The sequence below is a fragment of the Neofelis nebulosa genome, chromosome 17 (genome assembly GCF_028018385.1).
Source record: "Neofelis nebulosa isolate mNeoNeb1 chromosome 17, mNeoNeb1.pri, whole genome shotgun sequence".
NCBI classification, from domain to species: domain Eukaryota; kingdom Metazoa; phylum Chordata; class Mammalia; order Carnivora; family Felidae; genus Neofelis; species Neofelis nebulosa.
In genome coordinates, this window is record NC_080798.1 from 48,069,141 (window position 1) to 48,080,640 (window position 11,500).

An 11,500-nucleotide genomic window follows, 5' to 3' on the forward strand; every position below is an offset into this window, starting at 1 on the left:
TCTTTTGGGTAGTCCTAAGTATTATCTCCTCCAGCCATTTCTGTGCCCAGTGGCCATCTGTTTTGTTGATATTCTTGACAAAGGGGATAGAGTTATCTTGGGTATGATAAAATGTGCAAGACCTAATTAATTTTTAAAAGTAAGTCCATGTTTGGCAGTTCCTTTGTCTGGGGCCGGGAGAGAGGGAACTTGCGGGGAGGTGGAGAATAACGGGCAGTGTCACAAAATCAAATAAACAACTGTAACATGTTGGGTGTTGCAACTCTGAAAAGTTGGGAATGATCATGGCCCGAAGGCAGTGGTCCTCTGGCACCTTGTGGGTGTGAGGGCAGCTTTTGTTGCAAACCAGTCCCAGGGACCCTGCCCTTGTGTGTTGGGCCTCTTCATACCACATTCCTCTCAAAAGGTCTCTCTTTTGAGTTGATGGCTTGCTTAAAATCCAACATCTTATTTAAACCTCTATGTTTTGGGGTGCCTGTGGGGGGCTCAGTCGGTTAAGTGCCCTACTCTTGATTTCGGTACAGGTCATGATCTCAGTTTGTGAGTTCAAGCCCCACATCGGGCTCTGTGCTGACAGCGTGGAGCCTGCTTGCAATTCTTTCTCTCCCTCTGTCTTTGCCCCTCCCCTGTTTGCTCTCTCTCTCTCTCTCTCTCTCTCTCAAAATGAATAAATAAAACATTTAAAAAATAAAATAAAACTTTATGTTTTCAGTCTTCTCACACCAGTACTATTTCAAGAACAAGACCAGAAAATGGTATCATTTATAGGATCTCCCTTGTTTGCCAAGTTTGTTCAAGGTCACCAACACATTGTTGACACGTTAAGACTGGAATCCAAATTCTGGGATGCCCTTCCATTTTGTCACACCCACACTCCTGTTTGTTCCTTGTTCTGGGTTGAATTATGTTCCCTCTAAATTCATATATTAAAGCCCTAACTCACCAGTATCACAGAATGTGATGTTATTTGGAAATAAGGTCATTGCAGATGTAATTAGTTGCTGAAGTAGAGTGGGCCTCTAATCCAGTATGATGCATGTTCTTATTAAAAGGGAGAGTGATGTGTTAAGATGAAGGCAGAGAGCAAGAGGATGCCTCTATGGGTCAAGGAGTGCCAAAGATTGTCAGTTAACCACCCTTAGCTGGGGAGAGGCATGGAAGAGATTCTCCCTCCCAGGCCTCCCTCCAACCCTGTGGACACCTTGATCTCAGACTTCTGGCCTCTGGAAGTCTGAGACAATATATTTCTGTTGTTTAAGCCATGTAGTTTTTGGTACTTTGTATCACGGCCCTAGTAAACTAATATGCTCTCCCTAGTATGACTGAGATGTCATTGAATCTTGGGAAATTAATGTTCTCCATAGGGGTTGGAGTCTCTTTGGTGATTCTGGCTTCCTTTTTCCTCATTTTGGAAAGTGGTAGTGCTCAGGCAGAGGTAAAGTTTTCTGATATGTTCCATATTCCAGTATGTCAATAGTTTGAATTATTAAAGTCATGAATGTGCAGGGTAAAGTAAAATATGAAAATGTGTGATAAAAAACTTGGTGCATAGAGTATACCATCAGATTATATCTATGGAAATTATATCTGTATATTCAATGGACCTTACACAAATTATATCTATTGTTTGTGTACACACACATACACACACACACACACACACACACACAGATTGTATTTATGCTCATGTACAAAGAAAGAGATTAAGAATATAATGGGCATCTATAAACTACTTCATCCAGTGTGCAGAGTGCACATTCCTCTCATGCTTACATGGAACATTCACTGAGATAGACTGATCTAAAAATCAATGATCTAAGCTTCCACTCTAGAAAACTAGAAATGGAAGAGCAAATCTAAAGCAAGCAGAAGAAAAGAAATAAAAATTCGAGGGGTGCCTGGGTGGCTCAGTTGGTTAAGCGTCCAACTTTTGATTTTGGTTCAGGTCATGATCTCACAGTTGGTGAGATCGAGCCCTGTGTCAGGCTCCAAGCTGCCAGTGTGGGATTCTCTCTCTCTCCCACTCCCTCTGCCTCTCTCCCCCCCCCCATTCTCTCTCTCTCTCTCACTCTCTCTCTCTCTCAAAGTAAATAAATAAACTTTAAAAAATTAGAGTAGAAATCAGTGAAATATGAAACAGGAAATCAATAGAGAAAATCACAAAACTGAAAGATGATTCTTTGAAAAGATAAATCAGATGATTTAACTCTAGGCATGATAAGAAAGTAAGAGAGATGACCCAAATTACTATTATCAGGAATTGAAGAGAGGATATCATTGCAGATTCCATGGATGTTAAAAAGATGTTAAAGGGATATTATGAACAACTCTCTGCTCACAGATTTGATAACCTAAGTGAAATGGACCAATTCCTTGAAAGACACAACCTGCCAAAATTCACACAACAAGAGATAGATAATCTGAATGGACCTTTAGCCACTAAAGAAATCAACTCAACAATATATACCCTTCCAAAACAGAAAGTACCAGGCCCAGATGGGTTCACTGGTGAATTCTACCAAACATTTAAGGAAGAAAAGTATATCAATTCTCTCTAATCTCTTTCAGAAGATAGAACCAGGGGTATAGTTCCTAATTCATTCTGTGAGTCCAGCATTACCCCAATACCCAAACCTGATAAACTACACACCAATGTTTCTCATTAATACAAATGTAAAAATTCTCAACAAAATATTAGCAAATTGAATATAATAATGTATAAAAAGAACTATACACCATGACCAAATGGGATTTATCTAAGATACACACGACTGATTCAACATTTGAAAATTAATTAATCTATCACATCAACTGACTAATGAAGAGAAGGCACATGGTCATATCCATAGATACAGAAAAAGCATTTGATAAACTTGAGCATCTATTCATGATAGAAACTCTCAGTAGGGACTCCTGGGTGTCTCAGTTAATTAAATGTCTGACTGTTGATTTCACCTCAGGTCATGATCTCACAGTTCATTAAATCTAGCCTGCTTTGGGCTCTGCCCTGCCAGCACAGAACCTGCTTGGGGTTCTCTCTGCCACTCTCCTGCTCATGCACATTCTCTAACTCTCTCTCTCTCAATATAAATAACCATTTAAAACAAAACAAACAAACAAACAAAAACCTCTCAGTAAACCTGGAAAAGAGGGGAGCTTTCTCAACTTGATGAAGAGTATCTATAAAAGAATGTACAGCTTATATCATACTTAATGGTGAGAACTCAAAAGCTTTCTCACAAGGGTAGGAACAAGGCAAGGATGTTCCTCTCATCACTGCTTTTAAACGTCATACTTGGAATTCTACCTAATGCAATAAGACAAGGAAAGGAAATAAAAGGTATACAGATTTGGAAGAAAGAAAGAAAACTGTCTTTGTTAACAGATGACATGATCATTTATGTAGAAAATCCAGAAAAACTCAACCCAAAAGGCTCCTAGAACAAATAAGCAATTATGGCAAGGTCACAGAATACAAGGTTATGATATAATAATCAACCACTTTCCTACATATATATATATATATATATATACACCACCAATGAACAAGTGAAATTTGAAATTAAAAAACATAATACCATTCACATTAGTACTGCAAGAAAAATGAAATAGGCACAAAACTACTGAATAGGGCTAATCTAGCTACCCGGTAGGATAACATAGAAATGCTAGAGGGTGGCCTCTGAGGCTAGATCAAAAAAGACACCAGGCTTCTGCCCTGTTCTCTCTCTTCACTCACTCACTCTGGGAGAATCCAACTGCCATATTGTCGAGACACTCAAGCATCCCTCTGGAGAGGTCTACTTGGAAAAGGACTCACGTCTTCAGCCAGCACCCAAGAAATTGAAACTTTCTGTCAACGGCCATGTGAGTGAACCACCTTCAAAGTGGATGACTGTAGTTCCAGATACATCTTACTGAAACTTTGTGAGAGACTCTGAGCATACTCCCCAAACTAAGCTCCTCCTGAATTCCTAACCTGTAGAATTCCTAACCTGCAGAAACTGTGAGAGAAAATAACTTTTTGTTGTTGTTTTAAGCCTTTAACTTCTGAGACAATTTGTTTTGCATAATAGATAACTAACCTAAATGGGGATATTATCCACTGAGTAAGTGAATCCTGAAGGAGAACTAAGTTTCAGGGGATAGTATAATAGATATGGGGCCATACAATTCGCTCTTGCCAATAGAGTTTAAAAGGAAATGATATGTGTCACTTCCCGTTTGAAACCATTAAGAATGGTTCTGCCTTTTCTACATTCACTCCCTCTTCTCTACCTCCATTTCCCCCAAACCAGGGCATCACTGAGGCTATGTGGTGAAAAATGTCAGAACCACAGGATGGAATGAGCCTGGATCCTGGAATCACTCCTGAAAGAAAGCTTCCTATGAGAAATCCCAACCATGAACACCTGCTTTGAACTTTATGTGATTGATAAATAAACATTAATTGTATTAAGCCACTGAGACTGGAGATCATTATAGCAATTAGTGCTGATTGGTCTGGATAATAGATACACATTAAGTTTAAGTTATATCTGAGGTATCAAATATGGAGGAGGCAGTTGTAAGTACTAGATGCTTGGAAAAAGCTGGAGAAATAGTTTGTGTATCATCTGAGGTCCCCAGGCTTTCGGGAGTCTCCATTCTTAACTATCATGTTACCAAAATGCACATGACATATGCACTAACACATCTGATAACTTAAAGTAAGTTTTTAAAAAAATATTTTTATTTTTAAGTAATCTCTACCCAGCATGGGGCTTGAACTCACAACTCCCAGATCAAGAGTCACACACGCTCCACTGACTGAGCCAACCAGCACCCCAAAGTAAGTTTTCTTTTTTTTTTTTTTTCAACGTTTTTAATTTATTTTTGGGACAGAGAGAGACAGAGCATGAATGGGGGAGGGGCAGAGAGAGAGGGAGACACAGAATCGGAAACAGGCTCCAGGCTCCGAGCCATCAGCCCAGAGCCTGACGCGGGGCTCGAACTCACAGACCGCAAGATCGTGACCTGGCTGAAGTCGGACGCTTAACCGACTGCGCCACCCAGGCGCCCCCCAAAGTAAGTTTTCAATATTTTGGAATTTTCGTTGAAAATTTTCCTTTTCAGTCTGTAGTCTTGTTGTGGTGTTCAAGAAGTTTTCATAGTTGGGGCACCTGGGTGGCTCAGTTGGTTGAGCGTCCAACTTCGGCTCAGGTCATGATCTTGCCATCTGTGAGCCCTGAGTCCAGCTCTGTGCTGACAGCTCAGAGCCTGGAGCCTGCTTCGGATCCTCTGTCTCCCTCTCTCTCTGCCCCTCCCCCATTCATGCTCTGTCTCTCTCTCTCTCTCTCTGTCAAAAATAAAAATAAACATTAAAAAATTTTTTAAAAGAAGTTTTCATAGTTAACTGTACCACTTACTAGGCATCCAGTTCAAAGTCACTCATGATAAAGATAAAGGTGACTGGCATATTCTTGAAGTAGTCCTTTCTGGTCATTGATTAGTGGTTTAGATTAATCTGGGCGCCAGACTACCTGGGTTTGAATCCAGATCCACCACCTGATAGATCTGTGAACTTGAGCAAGATACTTAATCTTTCTGGACCTAAGTTTCCTTCAATTTCATTTCAATGAAATGAAAAAGTTTTCCTCCATTGAAAGTGATCATAGTAACAGAACTGAACTCATAGGGTTGTTGTAAGAATTAAATGAGTTAATATATATAAAACACCTAGAATTCAGACTGACATATAATAAGTTCTAGGTAAGTGTTAGCTACCATTTTTATTTTCTCTTATATACCTTTACACCTGAACCTTCCCATATTTTGCACAAGAGGGAAACCACAACCATGAAAAAAAAATCTATTTTTTTAAAGAGAGGGAAAAATCATGATAGACATGACTTAAAGATGCATGGAGAAGAACAGTTGGAGGTTGAAGCTCTACTACTCTGTTGGAATTTCCTCCTGACCCTGCTTACATCAGACCCAAGTCAATATCCCCAGGTGAGAACTGTCACTCAATATTGACAAGCTAAAATATATGAGTTTGCCCAAATTATCATTTTTGGTAGGATGCATATTTTGGTTTGATTTATTTGGCACTTGTAAATTGTATTTCTTTTATGAATTTTTAAGAATTGAGATGTGTAGGTGTGGCGTCTTGGTGGCAAAGTTGGCGTCCAACTTTGGCTCGGTCACGATCTCACGGTTCGTGGGTTTGAGTCCTGTGTCAGGCTCTGTGCTGACAGCTCAGAGCCTGGAGCCTGTTTGGGATTCTGTGTGTCCCTCTCTCTCTCTTTCTGCCCCTCCCCTGCTCACACTCTGTCTCTGCCTCAAAAAAAATAAACGTTAAATTTTTTTTAAAAAATTGATATGTGTAAATGTGCTCACATATTAATCCCTTCTTAGAAATAAGCATCCACTTCTTTTTTTTTTTTAATTTTTTTTTTCAACGTTTTTTATTTATTTTTGGGACAGAGAGAGACAGAGCATGAACGGGGGAGGGGCAGAGAGAGGGAGACACAGAATCGGAAACAGGCTCCAGGCTCCGAGCCATCAGCCCAGAGCCTGACGCGGGGCTCGAACTCACGGACCGCGAGATCGTGACCTGGCTGAAGTCGGACGCTTAACCGACTGCGCCACCCAGGCGCCCCATCCACTTCTTAATTAAATTGAATTAAGGGCTCCCTTGTGCATGGAACTAACACTGTATAACACTATATAAAACAAGTTTGAACAAGTTTCTGCCCTCAGAAATGCATAAACATGAAAAGAAATCAAGATATATACACTTTCCCAGAGTCCGCACTTTGGCCAAAGCATAAGCCAGGAACAGATCAATCAAGTATTCACAAGACACATAAGCATTGCAGTTAATAATTTTCATGTTAGGGTTCATTGACATCTAAGTGGGAACTTAATGGTAATTAAAAAAAATCAATAGAGCAGTAAAAATCAGTAACTTGTAAGCAAATTTATTTGTCACTTTGATAGATTGGCCATATATAAAATCTCTTAAGAAAACACTGATGTATGTTCATGTGTGTGCTTATAACTATTATTTTATTTATTTTTTAAGAAAGGAGACAGGGGTTCCTGGGAGATCGCAGAACAGTTGACATTCACCTGCCTTCTAGTTATGAATTATTGATTATTGATCTGATGTCAGGTGATATTATATCACCATGTCTGCACTCCCCGTGCCCGGGGGTGCAGGAAACTTTGCAGGATCAATCTCTGGTCACTCTTTTTCTGTTCTTCCCTCGCTCTCTGCATTCCTCCACAGCCCCTAGTTATTCCCCACTCTGGTTTACCAGGACTTTTCTCAGCCTTGGCCACCTGATTCTCATTTGCGAGGTCGGGACAAGGGAATAGATCCATCCTGTGGCACACGCAATAGAGCGCAACACTGAAGTCACTGAGCCAGACATTTCTCAATATTTGCTCTGGCAGAGATAGGGAACCAGAGCTGCTGTCATGTTCTAGGGAACTGAAAATAATTTTGTAAAGAGAGGGGAAGGAATCCACCCGGCCTCAGGTCCAGAAGGCAGGAGGTTTGCAAGGTAGGGAGAAGAGCCTTCCTTTGCTCATGCACTTGGCAAATGGAATCCTTCACGTTTCAACTCAGGGGTCAGCAAAGTCCCCTCTGTTCCACTGGGGGCATTCTGAATCTTCTACAGGCTTCCATGGTGGCAGTCATCTGTCTACCAGCCTCTCTTAGCTACCTGTCCCCAGTGCCTAACACAGTGCTTGTCATCTCAAGGGCACTCAACAAATGTCAATAGAACAAAAGCCAACCAGAGCTTTTGAGCAGGTTGGCTCTGCCTTCCTTTTGCCATTTGATAATTGTCCAGAAAACCAAATGGCCTAATTAACCAGGAGTTGGGGGAGTCACTTTGGTCACAAAAGTTAGTGATTTTTTTTCCTTTATTGATTTTTTTTTAACTGTCACTTAAGTACCGTCAACACAGGACAGGATGTTTTAGTGGCTCTGTGGCAGTGTAGGCTGGTGGGTAAAATTCTGATCCTAGAATAGGCTGCCTTGGCCTAAGTTTTGGCTTTGCCATTTAGTCACTGTGTGACCTTTGGCAAGTTCCTTAACTTTTCTGTGTCTGGGCTTCCTCATTTGTAAAACAGGGCTTAGAATAGCACCTGCCTCCTGTTGTAGTTGTGAGAATTAGATGAATTAACATTTGTAAGGTATTTAGAACTTGCAAGTGCCAAGACTAGAGAGGGGCTCAATTAATATTGGTTGATGAATAAAATTTTTATTTTTATATTTTCAGTTTATTGTTAAAGAAGATACTTAGACACTCTCTTTTTCTTTCAGTTGCTTAATTTTATATTCTGGTTAGGCAAGGTATTGAAAAGTATTGAAAATTAGCTGTTGTTAATTTGTGATAAATCCCCATTCTGATCAAACATCCATCACAATCAGAAGAGTTAATACAAGTAAAGAGCTTTGAATGGTGCTTGGCACAAGTGCTGAATAAATATTGTCTGGCAATTATAGTATTATTCATTTGTTCATTTAACAAATACTTTTGGGGCACCATGTGCTAGACACCAGGGATCCATTGAATATAGAACAAAAATCCTGCTATCATGGAATCAACATTCTGATGAAGCAAATAGATGATAAATAGAGCATGGAAAATGCATATCATATTTTATAGATTTTAAGACACAACTTTTCATGTGTTAATATCTCAGAAATTGGTATACATCTTACAACTGATAGCATTTTACAATTGTAATTGCTGGCATTTTTTCTTTTGTACCTAAAATGATGATACATGTTTCAGTCAATGGCATCTCATATCTGATGTAATGTGAGAGCACGTTAGATGTGATCAGTGATAAGGAAAAAAAATAAAGCAGGAAGGAAGAGAGAGAAGGAAGTTTTGCAACTTAAATATAGTATAATTTTGCAATTTAAATATACCTCTGTAACTTTACATTCACATATTTTAGAGGTCAAAGGCCACATTATTTAATATAATAATAATTTAGAACATTATTAGTGCTAAATACAATGTGGTATCCTGGATGGGATCCTTGAAGAGAAATAAGACATTAGTGGAGAAAGGGGTGAAATACAAATGAAATCTGTAGTATAGGTAGGTGGTGAACCTATATTAATTTCTTAGTTTTGATAATTGTACTGTGTTTATGGAAGATATTAACATTAGTAGAAGCTGGGTGAACGGTATATAGAAAATATCTGTACTATCTTACCAACTTTTCTGTAAATCTAATATTATCTCCAAGGAAAAAGTTTAACAAACAAACAATTAGTGTACTTGAAACCACTCTGTTTACCAAGGAATAACTGACTTGTTTGGACACAGTTTCTCTGTAAGATATTTTACCCAGTAGACATGCTCATGCATGCAAACAACTCTGGATTACAAGAACAAAGGGTACAAAAGATGAGAGCTTCCAGAACCAGAAATAATGACAGCTAACATTTATTGACAGGCTCTGTGCTGTCAGCATAGATGATGTGGGGCTCAAACCCATGAACCGTGAGATGACCTGAGCCAAAATCAAGAGTTGGACGCTTAACCAGCTGAACCACTCAGACATCCCTCCAATCAGGAGACTTTTACTGGTAAAACCACTCTAAACCCATGTGCTCCTGATGTTGGATATGTTTTTGGTTTTGTTTATTTTCTACTAAGACTAAATTTATTCAATACCCTAGTAGCATTTATTGAACATTTACAACATGTCCAGCTTTGTTTAAAGTGCTTTATATGTGTTAATTTCCCAAATATCACCACAACCCTATGACATTGGTACTGTTATTATTCTCATTTTTACCAATGAGGAAACTGATGAACAAGGATTAAGTATTTTTCCCAATTTATGTAGTTGGGAAGGAGTGAAATTGTGATCCAAATCTATCTGGGTCAGTGGTCTTCAAGTGGGGTTGAGTTTGGCTTGTTCAAGGACCCAAAAGGCCAGTATGGCCAAGCTTGGAGAGTGAGGGTCATGTGGTAGGACGTGATGTTGAAGTGCTTGGTGGGGGCCAGGTCATGTGGGGTCTTATGAAAAGTTGGGATTTTCTTCCAAGTACAATGAGAAGCCATCTAAAGGTTTGGAAGAGGAGTGTGAAGTCTGAAATCTCTCTGGCTGTGAGACACAGATGATAGATTCCAGGGGCTAGCAATTCAGCTAGGGTTTGCTGGTTACTGTGCAATGGCAATGAGGACAAGGCTAAGTCTGTTCCATGCTGCTTGCAAATGTACTCCAATCAGGGGACTCATTTTTTAAAAATGTTTATTTATTTATTTTGAGAGAGAGAGAGAGAAAGCGTGAGCAAGAGGGGGAGGGGCAGAGAGAGAGGGAGAAAGAATCCCAAGCAGGCTCTGCGCTGTGAGTGAAGAGCCCTATGTGGGATTTGATCTCAAGAACCATGAGATCATGACTGACTGAGCCACCCAGGCGCCCCTCCAATCAGGAAATTCTCAGTGGTAAAACCACTCTAAGTCCATGTCCTTCTGATACTGGATATGTTTTTGTTTTTGTTTATTTTCTAGTAAGACTGAATTTATACAATACCCTAGTGAAAGTTTTGATTAAAAAGTACACAGATCTATAAATTTCTAATATATTAGTACAAAGTACATGACTACATACAGTACATCCTACAGGCAAAGAAGTAGAAAGTGAAAAAGAAGACTGTGATTGAGGTCTAGTAATAAATGAATACAGGAGTAGAGATGATCCGTATTATAGTATATTCTACCACCAATACTGCAGCCAAAATGTACAAAAAATATGTTTTGTTTGCAAAACACGCTTCCACTTTCTGAAAGGAGCAAAAGCCACTCTCCAGTTGATATCCCACCTGTTTCTGCAAAATTACTTTGAAAGATGAGCTGTGGGACCGAGATTCAGTGTCACCCTTCGCAGCACAGGTATTTTGGGTTTGGTCTGGGGTTTTTTGTGGGTTTTTTTGTTTGTTTTTTGAGATAACCTGTTATTTTTCCTTTTTTAAATAAATGAGGTATAACTCATAAACAGTAAATTTCACTCTTTTTGTGTGGAGTTCTGCAGTCTTTGTCAAATGCATGCAGTCACATAACCAGCACCACAATCAAGATGTAGAATGGTTCCTCCATCCTCCAAAATTCCCACATGCAATCATTCTGTCCCCTATTCCCAGCCTCTGGGAAACTATCGATCTGTTTTCTATCCTTTTAATTCTACCTTTGCCAGAGTATCCTGTAAACGAAATCATACTGTATATAGCCTTTTGAGTCTGGCTTCCTTCACTTAGCCTAATGCATTTGAGATTGATTCATGTTGATGTGTGTGTTGGTATTTCCTTCCTTTTTATTGCTGAATAGCCCTTCCATTAAATGAATGTCCCACAATTTGTTTATTCATTCCTAATTGAAGGACATTTAGGCTAGTTCCAGTTTTTGGTAATTATGAATAAAGCCACTATAAGCATTCACATACAGGTTTTTATGTGGATATAAGTTTTTCTTTCTCTTCC

At 39.3% G+C, this 11,500-nt stretch overlaps 1 long non-coding RNA gene across 2 annotated transcripts in view; it reads left to right on the forward strand.

Annotated features, from left to right (window-relative positions):
- LOC131500094 (uncharacterized) overlaps positions 1 to 4,463 on the forward strand; it is a 16,275-nt gene extending 11,812 nt beyond the window's left edge. For both annotated transcript variants that reach the window (XR_009256162.1, XR_009256161.1), the window contains exon 4: positions 4,299 to 4,463. This is a non-coding gene — a long non-coding RNA (uncharacterized LOC131500094). The remainder of the gene's footprint in view (positions 1 to 4,298) is intronic.
- Positions 4,464 to 11,500: the final 7,037 nt, after the last annotated feature.